Raw genomic sequence first — 22358 nt, forward strand, 5'->3', positions numbered from 1 at the left:
CACAGATTTAGAGACGGAAAACAAATACAGGGAAGCAGCGATTGTTTTCGGAGCCTGAAGCCAGCGTCCCAGTCAGGTAACCTTTGGCGCCCGATTTAGGGCAGAGCCCAGGGGAGCTGACGGCGCAAACAAGGCGCCCAGCCCTACCCCCTGAACTCACCCCGGGAGGGGGCCCAGCCAGTTCGCGCGGGCGGCGTGGCGAAGGAGCTAGTGGGAGAAGTCCCCGGGAGGCAGTAACTGGTCTTGGAGCTGGGAGAGCAGCGTCCCAGCCGGGGAATCGTGCCTCTGGGCATTTGACTGGGCGCTGTCACGGCACAAGCACAGGGAACTGCTCCACTCCCCTGAACTAACCCCAGGAGGGGGCCCAGCCTGTTCCCGGAGGCGGCGCGGCGACGCGGCTGGCGGGACGAGAAGTCCCCGGGAGGCAGCAACTGATTTTGGAGCCGGGAGTAAAGCGTTGAAGCAGGGGAAACTTGACGCTAGAATGTGGACTGGCAGCGGAGGATCTGACCATGACTTCGGCGGGCCAGACCCCCGGGGGCAATCTCCACACAGCCAGCACACATAGGCGACACGCCCCGCAGGAATCTCAGATATAATAGTCTTTCCAAGCAAGACAAGCAACTCTGGCTATACTCTGAGGTGCTACTCTCCTATCTCTCTGATCCCTCCCCCACCCTCCCCAGGCGGCTTCATTAACATTGGAATTGCCTGAGCCAGAGGTAGAATGGCTCCGGCTCCGCGGCGGCTTTGCTTCCCCTCCCCCTTTTTTTTCTTTTTTCTATTGGTCTTTTCCTAACCCACTCTTTTGGCCTGAAAGAAGGAACAACAACAACAAAAAATCCAGGGACCAAAAATCCACACCTAATTGGACTAAAAACACAGAACCAGCTACAGCCAAGCATATATGATCCAAATCTCAGACTTTCATCCTTACAGGGAACAAGGTGGCGGTTATAATCCAAAGGCAATTCTGATAGGGATCTGACTGCATTTTTTTTTTAGCGGATTTTCTGGAAAAACTAGTTTCCCAGTGATGGCTCGGAGACAGCAGTCTATATCAAACCACATAAAGAAGCAGACCATGACAGCTTCTCCAACCCCCCAAACAAAAGAATCAAAATCTTTCCCAAATGAAGATACAATCCTGGAATTATCAGATACAGAATATAAAAAACTAATTTACAGAATGCTTCAAGACATCAGAAACGAAATAAGGCAAACTGCAGAACAAGCCAAGGAACACACTGATAAAACTGTTGAAGAACTCAAAAAGATTATTCAAGAACATAGGGGAAAAATTAATAAGTTGCAAGAATCCATAGAGAGACAACATGTAGAAATCCAAAAGATTAACAATAAAATTACAGAATTAGACAATGCAATAGGAAGTCAGAGGAGCAGACTCGAGCAATTAGAATGCAGACTGGGACTTCTGGAGGACCAGGGAATTAACACCAACATAGCTGAAAAAAAATCAGATAAAAGAATTAAAACAAATGAAGAAACCCTAAGAATCATGTGGGACTCTATCAAGAAGGATAACTTGCGGGTGATTGAAGTCCCAGAACACGGAGGGAGGACAGAAAACACAGAGAAAATAGTTGAAGAACTCCTGACAGAAAACTTCCCTGACATCATGAAAGACGAAAGGATATCTATCCAAGATGCTCATCGAACCCCATTTAAGATTGATCCAAAAAGAAAAACACCAAGACATATTATCATCAAACTCGCCAAAACCAAAGATAAAGAGAAATTTTAAAAGCAGCCAGGGAGAAAAGAAAGGTTTCCTTCAAGGGAGAATCAATAAGAATAAGTTCAGACTACTCAGCAGAAACCATGCAGGCAAGAAGGGAATGGGACGACATACACAGAGCACTGAAGGAGAAAACCTGCCAGCCAAGGATCATATATCCAGCAAAACTCTCTCTGAAATATGAAGGTGAAATTAAGATATTTACAGGTAAACACAAGTTTAGAGAACTTGCAAAAACCAAACCAAAGCTACAAGAAATACTAAAGGATATTGTTTGGTCAGAAATCCAATAATATCAGATACCAGCCCAACACAAGGTCACAAAACAGAACATCCCGATATCAACTCAAATAGGGAAATCACAAAAACAAATTAAGATTAATTAAAAAAAATACTCATAACAGGGAATCATTGAAGTCAATATGTAAAAGATAACAATAGTCAAAAAGAGGGACTAAATACAGGAGGCAATGAACTGCCATATGGAGAGTGATACAAGGCAATATAGAACAATACAAGTTAGGTTTTTACTTAGAAAAATAGGGGTAAATAATAAGGTAACCACAAAAAAGTATAACAACTCCATAACTCAAGATAAAAGCCAAGAAAAACGTAACAACTCAACAAACATAAAGTCAAACACTACGAAAATGAGGATCTCACAATTTACTAAGAAAAACGTCTCAGCACAAAAAAGTATGTGGAAAAATGAAATTGTCAACAACACACATAAAAAGGCATCAAAATGACAACACTAAACACTTACGTATCTATAATTACGCTGAACGTAAATGGACTACATGCACCAATAAAGAGACAGAGAGTCACAGACTGGATAAAGAAACACGATCCTTCTATATGCTGCCTACCAGAGACACACCTTAGACTTAGAGACACAAACAAACTAAAACTCAAAGGATGGAAAAAAATATATCAAGCAAACAATAAGCAAAAAAGAAGAGGAGTAGCAATATTAATTTCTGACAAAATAGACTTTAGACTTAAATCCACCACAAAGGATAAAGAAGGACACTACATAATGATAAAAGGGACAATTGATCAGGAAGACATAACCATATTAAATATTTATGCACCCAATGACAGGGCTGCAAGATACATAAATCAAATTTTAACAGGATTGAAAAGTGAGATAGACATCTCCACAATTATAGTAGGAGACTTCAACACACCACTTTCGGAGAAGGACAGGACATCCAGTAAGAAGCTCAATAGAGACACGGAAGATCTAATTACAACAATCAACCAACTTGACTTCATTGACTTATACAGAACTCTCCACCCAACTGTTGCAAAGTATACTTTTTTTTCTAGCGCACTTGGAACATTCTCTAGAATAGACCACATATTAGGTCATAAAACAAACCTTTGCAGAGTCCAAAACATCGAAATATTACAAAGCATCTTCTCAGACCACAAGGCAATAAAACTAGAAATCAAGAACAGAAAAACTAGGGAAAAGAAATCAAATACTTGGAAACTGAACAATACCCTTCTGCAAAAAAGACTGGGTTATAGAAGACATCAAGGAGGGAATAAGGAAATTCATAGAATGCAACGAGAATGAAAATACTTCCTATCAAAACCTCTGGGACACAGCAAAAGCAGTGCTCAGAGGCCAATTTATATCGGTAAATGCACACATACAAAAAGAAGAGCCAAAATCAGAGAACTGTCCCTACAACTCGAACAAATAGAAAGTGAGCAACAAAAGAATCCATCAGGCACCAGAAGAAAACAAATAATAAAAATTAGAGCTGAACTAAATGAATTAGAGAACAGAAAAACAATTGAAAGAATTACAAAGCCAAAAGCTGGTTCTTTGAAAAAATTAACAAAATTGATAAACCACTGGCTAGACTGACTAAAGAAATACAGGAAAGGGAACAAATAACCCGAATAAGAAACGTGAAGGACCACATCACAACAGAACCAACTGAAATTAAAAGAATCATATCAGATTATTACGAAAAATTGTACTCTAACAAATTTGCAAACCTAGAAGGAATGGATGAATTCCTAGAAAAACACTACCTACCTAAACTAACACATTCAGAAGTAGAACAACTAAATAGACCCATAACAAAAAAAGAGATTGAAACGGTAATCAAAAAACTCCCAACAAAAAAAGCCCTGGCCCAGGCGACTTCACTGCAGAGTTCTACCAAACTTTCAGAGAAGAGTTAAGACCACTACTACTGAAGGTATTTCAAAGCATAGAAAATGACGGAATACTACCCAACTCATTCTATGAAGCCACCATCTCCCTGATACCAAAACTAGGTAAAGACATTACAAAAAAAGAAAATTTTAGACCTATATCCCTCATGAACATAGATGCAAAAATCCTCCACAAAATTCTAGCCAATAGAATTCAACAACATATCAAAAAAATAATTCACCACGATCAAAGTGGGATTTATACCAGGTATGCAAGGCTGGTTTAATATCAGAAAAACCATTAATGTAATCCATCACATAAATAAAACAAAAGACAAAAACCACATGATCTTATCAATTGATGCAGAAAAGGCATTTGACAAAGTCCAACACCCATTTATGATAAAAACTCTGACCAAAATAGGAATTGAAGGAAAATTCCTCAACATAATAAAGGGCATCTATGCAAAGCCAACAGCCAATATCACTCTAAATGGAGAGAACCTGAAAGCATTTCCCTTGAGAACGGGAACCAGACAAGGATGCCCTTTATCACCGCTCTTATTCAACATCGTGCTAGAAGTCCTAGCCAGGGCAATTAGGCTAGACAAAGAAATAAAAGGTATCCGGATTGGCAAGGAGGAAGTCAAATTATCTCTATTTGCAGATGACATGATCTTATACACAGAAAACCCTAAGGAATCCTCCAGAAAACTACTGAAACTAATAGAAGAGTTTGGCAGAGTCTCAGCTTATAAAATAAACATACAAAAATCATTTGGATTCCTCTACATCAACAAAGAGAACATCGAAGAGGAAATAACCAAATCAATACCATTCACAGTAGCGCCCAAGAAGATAAAATACTTAGGAATAAATCTTACCAAGGATGTAAAAGACCTATACAAAGAAAACTACAAAGCTCTACTACAAGAAATTAAAAAGGACATACTTAAGTGGAAAAGCATACCTTGCTCATGGATAGGAAGACTTAACATAGTAAAAATGTCTATTCTGCCAAAAGCCATCTATACATATAACGCACTTCCGATCCAAATTCCAATGTCATTTTTTAAGGTGATAGAGAAACAAATCACGAATTTTATATGGAAGGGAAAGAAGCCTCGGATAAGTAAAGCATTACTGAAAAAGAAGAAGAAAATGGGAGGCCTCACTCTACCTGATTTCAGAAGCTATTATACAGCCACAGTAGTCAAAACAGCCTGGTACTGGTACAACAACAGGCACATAGACCAATGGAACAGAATTGAGAACCCAGACATAGATCCATCCACGTATGAGCAGCTGATATTTGACAAAGGCCCAGTGTCAGTTAATTGGGGAAAAGATAGTCTTTTTAACAAATGGTGCGGGCATAACTGGATATCCATCTGCAAAAAAATGAAACAGGACCCATACCTCACACCATGCAGAAAAACTAACTCCAAGTGGATCAAAGACCTAAACATAAAGACTAAAACGATAAAGATCATGGAAGAAAAAATAGGGACAACCTTAGGAGCCCTAATACAAGACATAAACAGAATACAAAACATTACCAAAAATGACGAAGAGAAACCCGATAACTGGGAGCTCCTAAAAATCAAACACCTATGCTCATCTAAAGACTTCACCAAAAGAGTAAAAAGACCACCTACAGACTGGGAAAGAATTTTCAGCTATGACATCTCCGACCAGCGCCTGATCTCTAAAATCTACATGATTCTGTCAAAACTCAACCACAAAAAGACAAACAACCCAATCGAGAAGTGGGCAAAGGATATGAACACACACTTCTCTAAAGAAGATATTCAGGCAGCTAACAGATACATGAGAAAATGCTCTCAATAATTAGCCATTAGAGAAATGCAGATTAAAACTACGATGAGATTCCATCTCACTCCAACAAGGCTGGCATTAATCCAAAAAACACAAAATAATAAATGTTGGAGAGGCTGTGGAGAGATTGGAACTCTTGTATACAGCTGGTGGGAATGTAAAATGGTACAACCACTTTGGAAATCTATCTGGCGTTATCTTAAACAGTTAGAAATAGAACTACCATACAACCCAGAAATCCCACTCCTCGGAATATACCCTACAGAAACAAGAGCCTTCGCACAAACAGATATATGCACACCCATGTTTATTGCAGCTCTGTTTACAATAGCAAAAAGCTGGAAGCAACCAAGGTGTCCATCAACAGAGGAATGGGTAAATAAATTGTGGTATATTCACACAATGGAATACTATGCATCGATAAAGAACAGTGACGAATCTGTGAAACATTTCATAACATGGAGGAACCTGGAAGGCATTATGCTGAGCGAAATTAGTCAGAGGCAAAAGGACAAATATTGTATACGACCACTATTATAAGATCTTGAGAAATAGTATAAATTGAGAAGAACACATACTTATGTGGTTACGGGGGGGGGAACGAGGGAGGGAGAGGGTTTTTTATTGATTAATTAGTAGATAAGAACTGCTTTAGGTGAAGGGAAGGACAATACTCAATACATGGAAGGTCAGCTCAATTGGACTGAACCAAAAGCAAAGAAGTTTCCGGGATAAAATGAATGCTTCAAAGGTCAGCGGAGCAAGGGTGGGGGTTTGGGGACCATGGTTTAAGGGGACTTCTAAGTCAATTGGCAAAATAATTCTATTATGAAAACACTCTGCATTCCACTTTGAAATGTGGCGTCTGGGGTCTTAAATGCTAACAAGCGGCCATCTAAGATGCATCAATTGGTCTCAACCCACCTGGATCAAAGGAGAATGAAGAACACCAAGGTCACACGATAACTAAGAGCCCAAGAGACAGAAAGGGCCACATGAACCAGAGACCTACATTATCCTGAGACCAGAAGAACTAGTTGGTGCCCGGCCACAATCGATGACTGCCCTGACAGGGAGCACAACAGAGAATCCCTGAGGGAGCAGGAGATCAGTGGGATACAGACCCCAAATTCTCATAAAAAGACCATACTTAATGGTCTGACTGAGACTAGAGGAATCCCGGCGGCCATGGTCCCCAGACCTTCTGCTGGCACAGGACAGGAACCATCCCCGAAGACAACTCATCAGACAAGAAAGGGACTGGACAGTGGGTGGGAGAGAGATGCTGATGAAGAGTGAGCTAATTATATCAGGTGGACACTTGAGAGTGTGCTGGCATCTCCTGTCTGGAGGGGGGATGGGAGGATAGAGAGAGTGGGAAGCTGGCAAAATTGTCATGAAAAGAGAGACTGGAAGGGCTGACTCATTAGGGGGAAAGCAAGTGGGAGTACGGAGTAAGATGCATGTAAACTTATATGTGACAGACTGACTTGATTTGTAAACGTTCACTTGAAGCTCAATAAAAGTTAATAAAAAAAAAAAAAGAGGCAGCTATCCAGAAGCTTTAGTTTTCCCAGGAAAAATCTTGGCTCAAATAAGAGGCTGCACTTTTGTAATGTTAGAGGTGATAAGAAAGCGAAAACTTGAAGAAGTAGTTCTTGCCCCTCTGAAATCTGTTGAAAACCACAGAAGCTCTCCAGTAAAGTACACATACACAGATAATTCTGGGTATACTACTGGGGGAGTGTACTTAAAGCTTATCCATGGATCCCCTACCCCAAGAGTCCAGGAATTTGAGGTTGAGAAAGCCTGATGATACTACTAAGTGTTGGTGAGGTTATGGAGCAACCAGAACTCTCATACATTGCTAATGGGAGGGTAACATGGTATAACCACTTTAGAAAAATGTTGGCCAGTATCTACTAAAGCTGTACGTATACATAGCTTATGACCCACTCCTAAGTATATACCCAAGATATATTCACCAAACACATACAAAAGAGTGTTCAATGTCCGTTAACAGTAGTACAGACAAATAAATTGAGTTGTATTCCCACAATGGAGCATCAAACAGCAATAAGAATAAGTGTGATCGACAACTACCCATAAGAACAAGGATGAATTTCACAATATCAATTCACAAAAAAAGCTAGACACCAAAGACTGAATGATTCATTTACATAAAGTTTTAAAACACGCAAAGTTAATCTATGGTGATAGAAGTCAGAGTAGTGGTTATCCTTGCGGTGGGGTTATGTCAGGAATGGAGAAGGAGAAAGCCTCTGGGGGCTGGTTCTTGATTTGAGTGCTGACTTCATGGCTGCATTCACTTTGTGATTATTCATCAAGCTGTACATGTATGTCTTGTCTACTTTTCCGCATATATATGTCAATAAAAACTTAACATGCTCTGTGAATAGGCTAAAAGCCACTGAATTGTATACTTTAAGTGGATGAAGTTTTTGATATGCAAATCATATCTCAATGAAGCTTTAAAAAAAATAAATGGTTGATGTAACTGCTGACTTCAGTGTAAGGAAGGTCAGCAGCCAGAAAAGGAGCCTCAGGATGCCTTAAGAAATACAAATTTATTGACTATTTTAGCAGAAAGGTATTGTAGCTTTTATTTTAGTTTAACCAGCACTGATCTACTGCTAGGGAGGAAAGCATCCTGCTCACCAGGGTGCACTAAGATAGCCGTCTGGCTCATTAACAAGGTCCCTTCCTGGAAAGGAACTCTCTTGGTCATCTAGTGGTGCTATAACAGAAACACCCCGAGTGGATGGCTTTAACAAAGAGAAATTTATTCTTTCACAGTCTAGTAGGTTACAAGTCCAAATTCAGGGTGTCACCTCCAGGGGAAGGCTTTCTCTCTTTGTTGGCTCTGGAAGAAGGTCCTTGTCCTCAATCTTCCCCTGGTTGGAAGAGCTTCTCAGGCACAGGGACCCCGGATCCAAAGGATGTGCTCTGCTCCTGGTGCTGCTTTCTTGGTGGTATGAGGTCCCCAACTCTCTGCTTGCTGCCCTTTTATCTCTGAAGAGATAAAAGGCAGTGCTGCCACATCCCAGGGAAACTCTCTTTACATTGGATCAGGGAGGTGTTACAATCCCACCCTAATCTTTTCAACATAAAATTACAATCACAAAATGGAGGACAACCACACAATACTGAGAATCATGGCTTAACCAAGTTGATACACACATTTTTTGGGGGGACATAATTTAATCCATGACGGGGATGTTCAACGTTCACACTGACTGCAGGTAACTGATTTCCTCTGAGAGAGAAAGAAAATGAAGGGGTTTAAAATCAAGTTCCTGCTTTGACTGGCAGTCGCATTGGCTTTGGAGTGGTCACCATAATCTATGACATAGTCATTGCTGATGTCCTGTGTCAGGCTGGTGGTTGCTAGGCTACCCTGAGAAAAGAGATCCAGAATCCAGAATAAGTTGGTGGTGTGTTTGATGCCTCTAAGCAAAAGGCCCTTCCTTCTTTTGCAGGTGAGCTTCAGGATCCTCCCACACCATCTCCAATAACCTCCAACCAGAGCCTGAGATCCTCCAGAGGAGCATTTCTTCCTCTCAGGTACAATCTCTCTCTCTTTTTTTTTTACATCTCTCTATCTTAACTTGTTGTTGTGTGATGTCCAGTCAATTACGACTCTGTAGGACAGAGTAGAACTGCCCCATAAGGTTTCCAAGACCGTAATCTTTACGGAAGCTGATTGCCACATCTTTTGCTCATGGAGCAGCTGGTGAGTTTGAACCGCCCACCCTTCTTTTGGTTGGCAGCCAAGCGCATGAACCACTATGCCACCGAGGCTCCTTTCTGTCTTAACTACTAATAGAAATGGCCTTTGGGGAAGTCCAGTGGATTTCACTGATTCAAGCTACTCCTTTCTCTAACCTCCCTCCAATTTATTATTGTCAGACAATAATAATTCATTCATCTGTAAAACCAGACTGCCTAAAATCAGTTGCTTAGACCAAAAATCACTGTCAAATCCTTTTTTTATTCCTCCCAACCCATACAAAATCAGCCTCCGAACACTGCCAGTTCTGCATTCAGAATGCATCTAGAATCCAACCACTTCTCATCTCCTTGACTGTTACCTCCCTGGTCACCATCAGCCCTTGCTTTTATTACTGCATTAACTTCCCAAATGCTCTCCTTGCTTCCACCTGATGCCCAAAGTCTCCCAGCAGCAAGATCAAGCTTGAGAACATATAATTCAGAACATGTCATTTCCCTGACCAAATTCCTTGTCATGGATTGAGTCCCCCCAAAAATGTGTGTATCAACTTGGTCAGGCCATGTGTGGCTGTCCTCCATTTTTGTGATTACAATTTTATGTTGAGAGGATTAGGGTGGGGTTGTAACACCACCCTTACTTAGGTCACCTCCCTGATCCAAGGTAAAGGAACTTTCCCTGGGGTGCGGCCTGCACCACCTTTTATCTCTCAAGAGATAAAAGGAAAGGGAAGCAAGCAGAGAGTTGGGGACCTCATATCACCAAGAAAAAAGCACCAAGAGCAGAGTGCATCCTTTGGGCCCAGGGTCCCTGTGCCTGAGAAGCTCCTCAACCATAGGAAGATTGAGGACAAGGACTTCCTCCACAGCCTACAGAGAGAGAAAGCCTTCCCCTGGAGCCAACACCCTGAATTTGGACTTGTAACCTACTAAGACTGTGAGAGAATAAATTTCTCTTTGTTAAAGCCATCCACTTGTGGTATTTCTATTATGGCAGCACTAGATGACTAAGACATTCCTCTAATAGCTTCCCATCACAATTAGAGAAAATCCAAAGTCTTTACCATGGCCAACAAAGCTTACATACTTCTTTCCTCATCTACTACCCTCTCCTTTTGCTCAGGTCACACTGGTATTTTTTGCTGTTCCTTAAACACACAAAACTTATTCCTGCCTCAGGGCCTTTGCGCCTGCCATCCCCTCTTCCAGGAATACACTTTTGCCAAGTATTCACATGACTACTCCCTCGTTTCACTCAAGTCTCTATTGAAACGTTACTTCCTCAGAGATGCTTTCTCTGTTAATCTTTATTATTCTTCATAACACCTAAGACTATGTGCTAGAGTTATTCATGTAAGTGTTTAGTACATCTTCCCTCTAGAATGTAAGCCCAATGAAGGACAAAACTATCTTTTTCATAGGTGAATTCCCAGTACCCAGAACAATGTTCACTCAATAAATGTTTGATGAATTGTAAACATCTGATGTTCACCAGCGACCATATTCAGAGCCCAGAGGAGATTCATAGCAAATGATATGGATAGAATGAGGGTACTTATGCCTTAGCATTGTATCTGGAAGGTGTTCATGATGGGCTCCTCATTTGTAAAGTCAGGTCTCTGTCCCATGGTGATCAACTGAAACTCTCATTGCTGAGTCTGTCTTGAAAACATTTTACCATTGACCAGAGGGAGGCTGAGGCTAGAAAGGATCAGAGTAAAACAGGTGCTCTTCTTAGGGTAGGGTAGGGTGGAGAGAGGTGCAGTTGACTGCATTAATGCTCTGGTAAAGGACTTCTCCTACCCAAGTGTACACATGGATTATTATTAGAGAAGACGTGTGCACCTATACCAAGATCAGAGAAAGTTGCAGATACCAGTCCTTAAGCATCAGTCCCTTTCAGAATTATGTGGTCCTTTGCATAAAGTGGAGTCCCTAAATGTTGCAAACAGTTAATGTGTTTGGCTGCTAATGAAAAGTTGGAGGTTCATGCCCACCCAGAGGAGACTACTTCTGACACACATGGGGTTGCCATGAGTTGGAATTGACTCAGTGGCAACTGGTTTGCATAAAGCAACTGCTTAATTGCATTAGGCTGTACACAGTAGCAACTACCTTTTGGTAAACACTTATATGTGCTGGGTACTTCACATATAGCATTTTTAATCCTCGCAAGTATCTGGTGAGGTAGGTGCTGTTATAGATCTTATTTTTTAAATAACCGCTTTACTAAGATATAATTCACATACCATAAAATGCATCCTTTAAAAACGTACAATTCAGTGGTATTTAGTATATTCAAAGAGTTGTACAATAATCATCACTAATTTCAGAACATTTTCATGGCCCCAAGCACAAATCCCCTACCCATTAGCAATCACTCTCCATTTCCAATTTCCCTTAGCCTCTGGAAACCACTAAACTACTTTCTGTCTCTATACAAAAAAAAAAAAAATGCCTATTCCGTGTGTTTCACAGAAATGGAATCACATAATATGTAGCCTTTTGTGCCTGGCTTCTTTAACTTATCATAATATTTTCAAGGTCCATCCAGGACTTCATTTCTCTTTATGGCTGAATAATATTCCATTGCATGTATATATCACATTTTGTTTATCCATTCATCTGTTGATGGACATTTGAGTTGTTTCCACCTTTTTGCTATTTTGAATAATGCTTCCATGAACATGTGTATATTAACCACATGTTATAGATGAGGAGGGTGAGTCTTAGGGAGGATAAATAACTCTCCCAGGACTCCACAGCTAATGAATGAGGTTCGAATTCAGGTCTTCTTAAGTCAAGCTAGTTCCCCAGCTCATTCTGCCTCTCAGGTAGCAGGAGATGTAAGATCTGGATGGACACCAGTGCACAGGCAACAGCAGGGCACAAACATGGCCCTCCTCATCACCATTCCACTCTTTCTGCTGAAATGTAATTGTGACTTTAAGAGCCCTAGGCAGAGAGACAAAGTAAAGGGTAACTAGCAAATTAGAACTAAAACTGTGTTTAGCTAAGTGATGATGCAAATCAAAATTGTCTTACTGGTAGACTTGGAGAGGCCCAGGAGAAATTAGGCATCATACTTTTAAATGCTACTAACACTTGACCAATTTCTTTTCTCACTCAATAAAAATATATTAACCTCAAGCTATGAATCAATGTCCTGAAGATACAGAAAAGAAAGAAGACATAGTCTCAAGCCCAAGGTACTCCAAAGTTTACATGCAGTGGGATAATACTTGGGTGGGATAATGGTAGTTTTTGGTTATACTGCTGCTATAGCTACTGAAGAGTATCCTGAAACTTGGGGGTCAAATGTTGTAGTTTTGGGTGCATTGTTGATAGGTTTATTGATAGAGATTTTTGTAGTTATGTGATTATTTAGTGGTGAGTATGTTTTTTATGAGTTAATGGGTTTTTATTTTGGTGGTTTAGAAGATTTCATGGTTTTTAGCGAAGGGGTTGTTGAGTGTGTACGTAAGGATTATTCTGGAGGGGCGTCTTTGTATAGTTATGGGTTTTGGTTTTTTATTTTGGCTGAATGAATGTTGTTTATTAGTGTTTTTATTGTTATTGAGGTTACTTGAAAGCGTTATAGAACAATTAGTAAGCCTAGTGTAATTGATAGGAGGAATGATAGAAAATAGAGTTTTATTAGACCTTTTTGATTAGATACTAGGCTGGCGGCTGCTTTTTGCAGTTATTAGGTTTTGGGGGATTATTTTTTCTAGTCAAATCAAGTCTATAATAGTTGTTGCTAGATTTTGACTTATAGTAAGGCCTAGGTAAGGTAAAAGTCAATGGACAATAGTTGGGTAGTATCCTAATATATTTGAGAATTTGTATATGTATGATGGTTGCTTAAACGCTAAGTTGCATGTTATGTTATTGAGTTCTATTGCTACTGTAAATCCTAGTAGAGTAGCTGCTAGGGCTGTAAGTTTTAGGTGTACAGATATGGTTGTTTGGGGTGTTGTGTGTGGAATAATATTTATTGAGATAATAAAGCCTATAAAGATGCTGCCTAGCATTAGTCGTTTGATAGGATTTACGAGGTATGGATTATTTTCGTTAATTTGAATTAGTGTGGAGTATCGTGGTTGTCCAAGAAGAGCGAAGAAAATAATTCGGGCACTGTAACTTGCTGTTATAGATACAGCAATGAGGGTAATTAATAATGCTCAGGTGTTAGTATAGGATATATTGGCAGCTTCAATAATGGGGTCTTTTGAGTAAAATCCTGTTAAGAATGGTGTGCCAGTGAGTGCTAAACTGCCAATAATAATGGCTGTTGAAGTAATGGGCATTGTTTTATAGAGTCCTCCTATTTTGCGGATATCTCGTTCATTATTCAAGTTGTGGGTGATAGAGCCAGAAGATAGGAATAATATTGCTTTGAAGAATGCATGTGTACACATGTGAAGAAAGGCTAGATATGGCTGGTTAATTCCAATAGTTACTATTATTAGGCCTAGTTGGCTGGAAGTGGAAAGTGCAATAATTTTTTTGATATCATTTTGTGTGAGGGTGCAGGTAGCCGTAAATAGAGTGGTGATAGCCCCTAGGCATAGTGCTGAGGTTTGAATAGTAGGATTATTTTCTATTAGCGGGTGAAAGCGAATGAGAGTGAATACCCCAGCTATAACTATCGTGCTGGAATGAAGGAGTGCCGATACTGGGGTGGAAATGGATAATTATGGTACCATTACATGGCTGGCTACATAGCTTCCCCTGGCTACATGGCTGTGTGCTGCAAAAGCCTCTTGATGGCGTCCCCAATCTTCAGATAAAGGAGCTGTTGCATGGAAAGCGCAGTCAGGCAGGATTTGTGGCATTATCTATCTTAACCCGGACATTCATACGCTTCTCTGTCCAGAGTCATTCTGTCAGCAACACCCAGGGACTTCTATCCCTAGGGTATTCCTTAATAGAATTCTATATGATCATCTCCATCTCAGAGTGCTTTCTGGGAACCCAACCTGGGGCAGCCATTCATTAGAATGGGCATAGTGGACTGTGGCAATGTCTAAAGAAACTCAATCCCAGGTTTTGGAGTGGCCCAAACCTTATGAAAAGTTTCTAGAAACTTGAACAATGGGATCTTATTTGGGAATAATGATATTTTCTTTCAGAGAGATTAGTGGGGAGGTTCCGGTATTCTCCATGATCTTCACCAGAGACTTGCTGAGGGAAATGGGAAAGACAGCAATAGCTTCTGCAAATAAACTCAGTTAGGCTAACAGACTGAAAGAGGGAAATTGAGGGGAGAAATTTTGTAATCAAATCTAAGGGCCTACGAGGCAAAGCTACATTTATGTCATAGATCATGTTATAAAATCCAATTAATGTTCATATAAAGGTTTGTGCCAGGAGCAAGAGTGAATTTACCACCTTAAAAATGCCTCTAAGGACCTGAAACAAACAAACAAATAAAATAAAAAAGCTCTATGATAAACTTTGAGTTATTTTAGAAGGGATTTTTGAGTTAGAATCCACATGATCTCCAAATTCCAAAGAATCTTAAATAGGTCAGAATATTGAAATCATCTCTTCCATGAATTTTTAACATGCTCTGCTAGATTCATTATCCTAAGTGCATTCTTCAATTAGAGAAAAGTTCACCTTTAATCATACTAAAAGAAAGACTTCATAAAAGCTCCCATAAATAATTTACACAGAAGGTAGTTTTCCCAGCTCTAATGTTCTAGCTTAATTAAAAAAATCTAAGGTGGTTTCTCAAAGACAAAAATATAAAGTGACTGTTAAATATCCATTATTAAAGCATTATAAAATTGCACGCTTATATAGCTATTTTATGATTTGGAAAATTTTACTAATGAAGTAAAGTGATTTTTATGAAGAATGGATTGTACAACAGTAAATACATAAAACTAAACACAATAACATTAGCAAAAAAGGGAAACTCAGTATAACCACAATCACTGCAAACCCTTATTTTATATCAGAAATCACTTGCAAAAGATCTATTTTAACCCATACATGCATGCTTTTAGAGGTAAGAGCACAGCTTGTGATGTCTAACATGCTACTAGCTAACCATGTGACTCAGGCACGTAACCTACACTGTCTGAACCTCTGGATAATGTGGATGTAAACAGAACCAATGTCATGGTGCTACTGCAAGGAATCAGTGAGATAATGCATACAAACCTCTTAGCATAGTGCCTTGCACATAGTAAATGTGTAAATATTGACATATGTCATCATTACTGTTCTAACACCTTCCTTTCCATGAAAGATATTGTCAACTGTCATTTAGAGGTTGAAAGCACCGGCTCTTGCAACAAATTTTATGACCTAAGGCAAGTTACTTTACATCTCTGATGCTTTCATTATCTGCAAAATGTGGATAATAATAGTACGTATCTCTAGAGCTGAGGGGAGGCTAAAACAAGATAATATGTGTAAAGTGTTCAGAAGGATGTTAGTTGTTATTATTTTCATAAATACCAAAAAGTCCCTTTACAAACACATCTTGAATCTCCAATGAAAAGAGGCTCTCCAAGCCCTGTAGGGGAATTCCACTGTGTGAGCCCACAGATGACTAGCTTCTTGCCCTTCCAGCCTCATTGAGCATGCTGGGATTTACCACCAGAAAAATCAATCTCCAACTGTTCACTCTAATACCCCTTGTCAGGGAAGGTGTTCATCCAGTGACATTCCCTGTCAAGTCCTCTCTGAACTTCCAGGACTGGACCCTGAACTCCAGCCTCCAAGAGCAGCCCAGCTAATCCTAAACAACTGCACCACCTTCCTATTCCAACTGTAGCCTTACTGTGGTCACAGGTGCCAGATGACAGGTGCACCGCTAGTGTTTCAAAGATATTGTCGGAATGCTTTTGATGTCCTTAAAGTATGCTGAGTAATGATATGATGAAAAGTCTCTTTGTAACCTGGGTGCATGAATATTACACTATAAAAGGAGAGAAAGAGAGAGAGAGGAATTAGAACTTCTAAAATACATCATTTTTCTCAAAATGGATTTTTGCTCAGATGTCATTTATTATCTTTGGGGTACCAGACTATCATTTTGGAATCTAAGGACATGTGACGATCTAAGTCTGGAACTATTGTGTCTAGAAATCAACTTATCAAAAAACAAATTCCCTCCTATAGCGCTTCTCTACCACATAAGATTAAAAAGAAAAGAAAAACATAATGACAACAGTGCTTGATATTTATACAGCCTTTTTTAATATGTTGTTGTTATTAGGTGCCATCTAGTTGATTCCCACCCATAGCAACGCTGTGTGACAAAGTAGGGCTGCCCCATAGTTTTCTAGGCTGTAATCTTTACAGAAGCAGACCGCCAAGTCTTACTCCCATGGAGCGCTGGATGGGTTCGAACTGCTAACTTTTAGGTTAGCAGCCAAGTGCTTAACCACTGAGCAACCAGGGATCCTTTTTAAATATATTGCTATATTTAATTTTCATGGCAATATTAGGAGGTAGAAACTAACAGTTCCAATTTACAGACTAGTAATTGAGGCATTAATTTACATAGCTATGTTCCATGGTGAACTTACTCAAACCCCAGGACTTTTATAGAGGTCTTGTGACTCCAGAGTTAGATTCCTTTCCTCTACAGACAGGTCATTACAAGACAGCAATTCATATCCTTGAATTTATCTAAGCACAACATATATTCTACTTGCCATTTTGAATAACTCACTCTAGAGCATCCTACAGTTCCAAAGTATGCCTCTGCTTGGCGCCTGTACAGAAGCCAACTTTTCACTCCATAAATTGCTTGAGAAAAATGTTTACTTTCCCTACCGGTACAAACCAATATAACAGTTCACTTAGATGCACCAGATATTCCCCCAAAGAAATTCAATACTATGAAATAAGAATTCAGCTTTAAAATAAATCAAAGGAGAATATATACATATATGTATAAAGGTTTCCTTGGCCCCAAAAGGAGCTTTACTGCTAGGAACATTAATCCTTCGTGGTGAAATTGTTTTGATTTAAGGGAGATTCACTTGCTGAGTGTACAGGCAGTAGAAAAGGTGCTAGGCATACCCTGATTAGAGGAACACTCTGGGGACTAGTAGGAAAATGATGTGGCAGGAGAAATTTGGAGTGAAATTTAGATAAAGAAAAAGGCAAGCTTAGCAAAGAGGCAACTTGTGAATTTTACATGGAAGATAACCTGGACATACTTCAAGAGAATTAAAACTTTAACAACTGGACTGAGATGAAAAGGATATCCCAGAGGCATCTGCTTATTTTAAACAATTATTTTCGGGAAGAAAAAGTTTTCAAAGAAATTCACTTAAGGGGTACTTTTGTTTGACATGAGGCAAGGAGAGAGTGGGAAAGAAAAATAAGGATTGCAATAGGCAAGCATCATAATTACCATCACCACCACCATCTTCAACACCATAATCACCACCATCTTCAACACCATAATCACCACCATCATCATCATCTTTTTCTTCATTGTCCTCTTTCATCAATGTTAGAGGTTTCTGAACATTTGCTGTGTACCAGGGACTCTTTTAAGGTTTTCACAAATTTAATTCATTTGTCTCTCCCAACAACCTTATAAGGAAGGTATTATTATTATCTTCATTATATAGGTAAAGAAGCAGACACAAAGAGAGGTTAAGAAACTTGCCTCAAATCACACAACTAATAAGTATTGAGTCCAACATTCAAATCCAGGCCCTCTAACTTCTGAACCTGTGCATTCAACCTCTGTATTAATACATCTGGATTGATTTTTATATCTCTTGACTTTCCCAAGAGAATACACTTGATAATATGTATTTTCAACACTACTGAGGACTTTGATTTGATAATGTCAATATATTTTAGGATTGCTGAAAGATATTTTATTAGCAAAAGACCACTGGGACAAAGGCTATTTCTTTCATAGCTAGGAGAGAAAGTCCTTAGATGTTTTGTATACCTCATGGCTTCTGCTAAATTTATAAGCATTTATCTCTTTCTCCTTGTTGACATCATTTTCAACTCTTGTCTCTTCCATCTTTAAACTTATGTATGAAGGCTTGGGAAGTCTGTTCTGTTCTAGTATGTTTTCTTTCTTTGATCTGTATTATTTAGACTCACTCAAAATTAATCTTCTAACTTAAGACAGTCCCTAAAACACCCTAACACAATTTTCATGCATAGCTTCAATTTAAAAATTTTGCTCAAGGATATTGTCTCATACAATTGCTTTAAACTCCAACGCAGGTTACATAGTACTAGCTAACTTATGCTGACTTAAAGTAAGTTTAAATCATGACCATGAAAATGAGAAATGCAGGGTGGTCTAATTATAGTTTCAAAATATTCCTCTTCAAAATTATTGAATATTTGCTGACGACATTTACTTTTCCCAAATGTATAGCCATCAGTTTGCTATGGGCTTCAGAGCTAGAGAATGGAACAGAATCCTAAGAATACTTTTGTCACCAATTAATAAAATGAAGCAATATAACTGGTGATACGTTAAGACTTCACAATATGTGCTGAATTTGACTTTTATGAGATGCTCTAGGGTTGAGTAGGCTACATACTCTTATAAATTATGATATTTTATGACATTTTTATTTCAGTGGGAAGACAAAGGATTAGCCCTTCACAGGAAAAGAAGTGTATTCTTCTGTATCTGTCTAAAAGAAAGAGCAGAGAGCTGGCTGGGCTAGGTTTACGTTTATGCAGATGAAATACACACACACAACACACACACACAACTTGCAATACTTATTTGTTCATGCGGGAACTTCTGCAGAATATTACTTTTAAAACACGTCAGATCATGTTACTATTCTACCTAAAACCTTCCGATGGCTTCCCATATCATGCAAAGTAAAAGCCAATGTTCTTATAATTGCCTCCTAGGCCCTATGTCATCTAGCCCTGTTCCCTCTCTGACCTTCTGGAATTGTTCTGGAGCCTGGGCATACTGGGTCATGAGAGCTGATTGTGTTTATCTCTTCCCAACTCTGCATTTAGTGAAAATATGTTGGTGCCCTGACATTGGTCATGGTGAAGTATTTATTTATACCACACGAACCCTGCACATCAAGTTTTTTTTTTTTTTTTAGGTTTTCGAGAGCCTTTATTTTATTTTTTTGCGAGAAATCTTTTTCTTATTGTACTTTAGATGAAGGTTTACAGAGCAAATTAGTTTCTCATTAAACAATTAATACACATATTATTTTGTGACACTGGTTGCCAACTCCATGACATGTCAACACTCTCCCCTTATCAACCTTGGGTTCCCCATTACCAGCTTTCCTATCCCCTCCTGCCTTCTCATCCTTGCCCCTGGGCTGGTATGCCCATTTAGTCTCATTTTGTTTTATGGGCCTGTCTAATCTTTGCCTGAAGGGCGAACCTTGGGAAAGGCTTCATTACTGAGCTATAAGGGTGTCCGGGGGCCATACTCTCGGGTTCCTCCAGTCTCTGTCAGACCAGTGAGTCTGGTCTTTTATTGTGAGTTAGAATTTTGTTCTACAGTTTTCCCCAGCTCTGTCCAGGACCCTATATCGTGATCAATGTCAGAGCGTTCAGTGGTGGTAGCCAGGCACCACCTAGTTCTTCTGGGCTCAGGCTGGTGGAGGCTGTGGTTTATGTGCTCCATTAGTCCTTCGGACTAATAATTACCTGTGTCTGTTTTTTTAATTTTTTATTTTCATTCTCCTTTGCTCCGAACATGATGGGACCAATAGATGTATCTTAGATGGCTACTCGAAAGCTTTTAAGACCCCAGACACTATTCACCGAAGGAAGACGCAGAATATTTTCTTTAAAAACTGTTATGCCATATCCCTGATACCAAAACCAGGTAAAGACACCACACACAAAAAAGAAAATTACAGCCCTATATGCCTCATGAACATAGATGCAAAAATCCTCAACAAAATTCTAGCCAATAGAATTCAACAATATATAAAAAAAGTAATCCACAATGACCAAGTGAGATTTATATCAGGTATGCAAGGATGGTTCAATATTAGAAAAACAATTAATATAACCCACCATATAAATAAAATAAAAGACAAAAATCACCCGATCTTATCAACTGATGCAGAAAAGGCATTTGACAAATTTCAACACCCATTCATGATAAAAACTCTCAGCAAAATAGGAATAGAAGGAAAATTCCTCAACATAATAAAGGGCATTTATACAAAGCCAACAGCCAACATTATCCTAAATGAAGAGAGCCTGAAAGCATTTCTCTTGAGAACGGGAACCAGACAAGGATGCCCTTTATCACCGCTCTTATTTGACATTGTGTTGGAGGTTCTAGCTGGAGCAATTAGGCTAGACAAAGAAATAAAGGGCATCCGGATTGGCAAGGAAGAAGTCAAAGTATCTCTATTTGCAGATGACATGATCTTATACACAGAAAACCCTAAGAATTCCTCAAGAAAACTACTGAAACTAATAGAAGAGTTCTGCAGAGTTTCAAGTTACAAGATAAACATACAAAAATCACCTGGATTCCCCTACAACAACAAAAAGAACATCGAAGAGGAAATCACCAAATCAATACCATTCACAGTAACCCCCAAGAAGATAAAATACTTAGGAATAAATCTTAGCAAAGATGTAAAAGACCTATACAAAGAAAACTACAAAGTACTGCTGCAAGAAACTAAAAGGGACCTACTTAAGTGGAAAAACATACCGTGCTCATGGATGGGAAGACTTAACATAGTAAAAATTTCTATTCTACCAAAAGCCATCTATATATACAATGCACTTTCGATCCAAATTCCAATGAGATTTTTTAGTGTGATGGAGAAACAAATCACCAACTTCATATGGAAGGGAAAGAAGCCCCGGATAAGTAAAGAATTACTGAAAAAGAAGAAGAAAGTGGGAGGCCTCACTCTACCTGATTTTAGAACATACTAGTAGTCAGAACAGCCTGGTGCTGGTATAACAACAGGCACATAGACCAATGGAACAGAATTCAGAACCCAGATATAAATCCATCCACATATGAGCAGCTGATATTTAACGAAGGCCCACTGTCAGTTAATTGGGGAAAAGATAGTCTTTTTAACAAATGGTGCTGGCATAACTGGATATCCATTTGCAAAAAAATGAAGCAGGACCCATACCTCACACTATGCACAAAAACTAACTCCAAATGGATCAAAGACCTAAACATAAAGACTAAAACGATAAAGATCATGGAAGAAAAAATAGGGACAACATTAGGTGCCCCAATACAAGGCATAAACAGAATACAAAACATCACTAAAAATGATGAAGAGAAACCAGATAACTGGGAGCTCCTAGAAATCAAACACCTAAGCTCATCTAAAAAAAAAAACTTCCCCAAAAGAGTAAAAAGACCACCTACGGACTGTGAAAAAATTTTCAGTTATTATGACATCTCCGACCAGCGCCTGATCTCTAAAATCTGTATGATTCTGTTAAAACTCAACCACAAAAAGACAAACAACCCAATTAAAAAGTGGGCAAAAGATATGAACACACACTTCACTAAAGAAGATATTCAGGCGGCTAACAGATACATGAGGAAATGCTCTCGATCATTAGCCATTAAAAAAAAAATTAAAACTACGATGAGATTCCATCTCACTCCAACAAGGCTGGCATTAATCCAAAAAACACAAAAGAATAAATGTTGAAGAGGCTGTGGAGAGATTGGAATACTTACACACTGCTGGTGGGAATGTCAAATGGTACAACCACTTTGGAAATCGATTTGGTGCTTCCTTAAAAAGCTAGAAATAAAACTACCATACGATCCAGCAATCCCACTTCTCGGAATATATCTTAGAGAAATAAGAGCCTTTATACGAACAGA

At 39.2% G+C, this 22358-nt stretch overlaps 1 protein-coding gene and 1 pseudogene across 3 annotated transcripts in view; both read right to left on the reverse strand.

Moving 5' to 3' along the window:
* MAOB (monoamine oxidase B) overlaps positions 1–22358 on the reverse strand; it is a 179265-nt gene that overhangs the window by 75865 nt on the left and 81042 nt on the right. The window lies entirely within an intron of this gene.
* On the reverse strand, positions 6963–18009 carry LOC135228848 (NADH-ubiquinone oxidoreductase chain 5-like; annotated as a pseudogene).

This window comes from Loxodonta africana, chromosome X, assembly GCF_030014295.1.
Source record: "Loxodonta africana isolate mLoxAfr1 chromosome X, mLoxAfr1.hap2, whole genome shotgun sequence".
Classification (NCBI taxonomy): domain Eukaryota; kingdom Metazoa; phylum Chordata; class Mammalia; order Proboscidea; family Elephantidae; genus Loxodonta; species Loxodonta africana.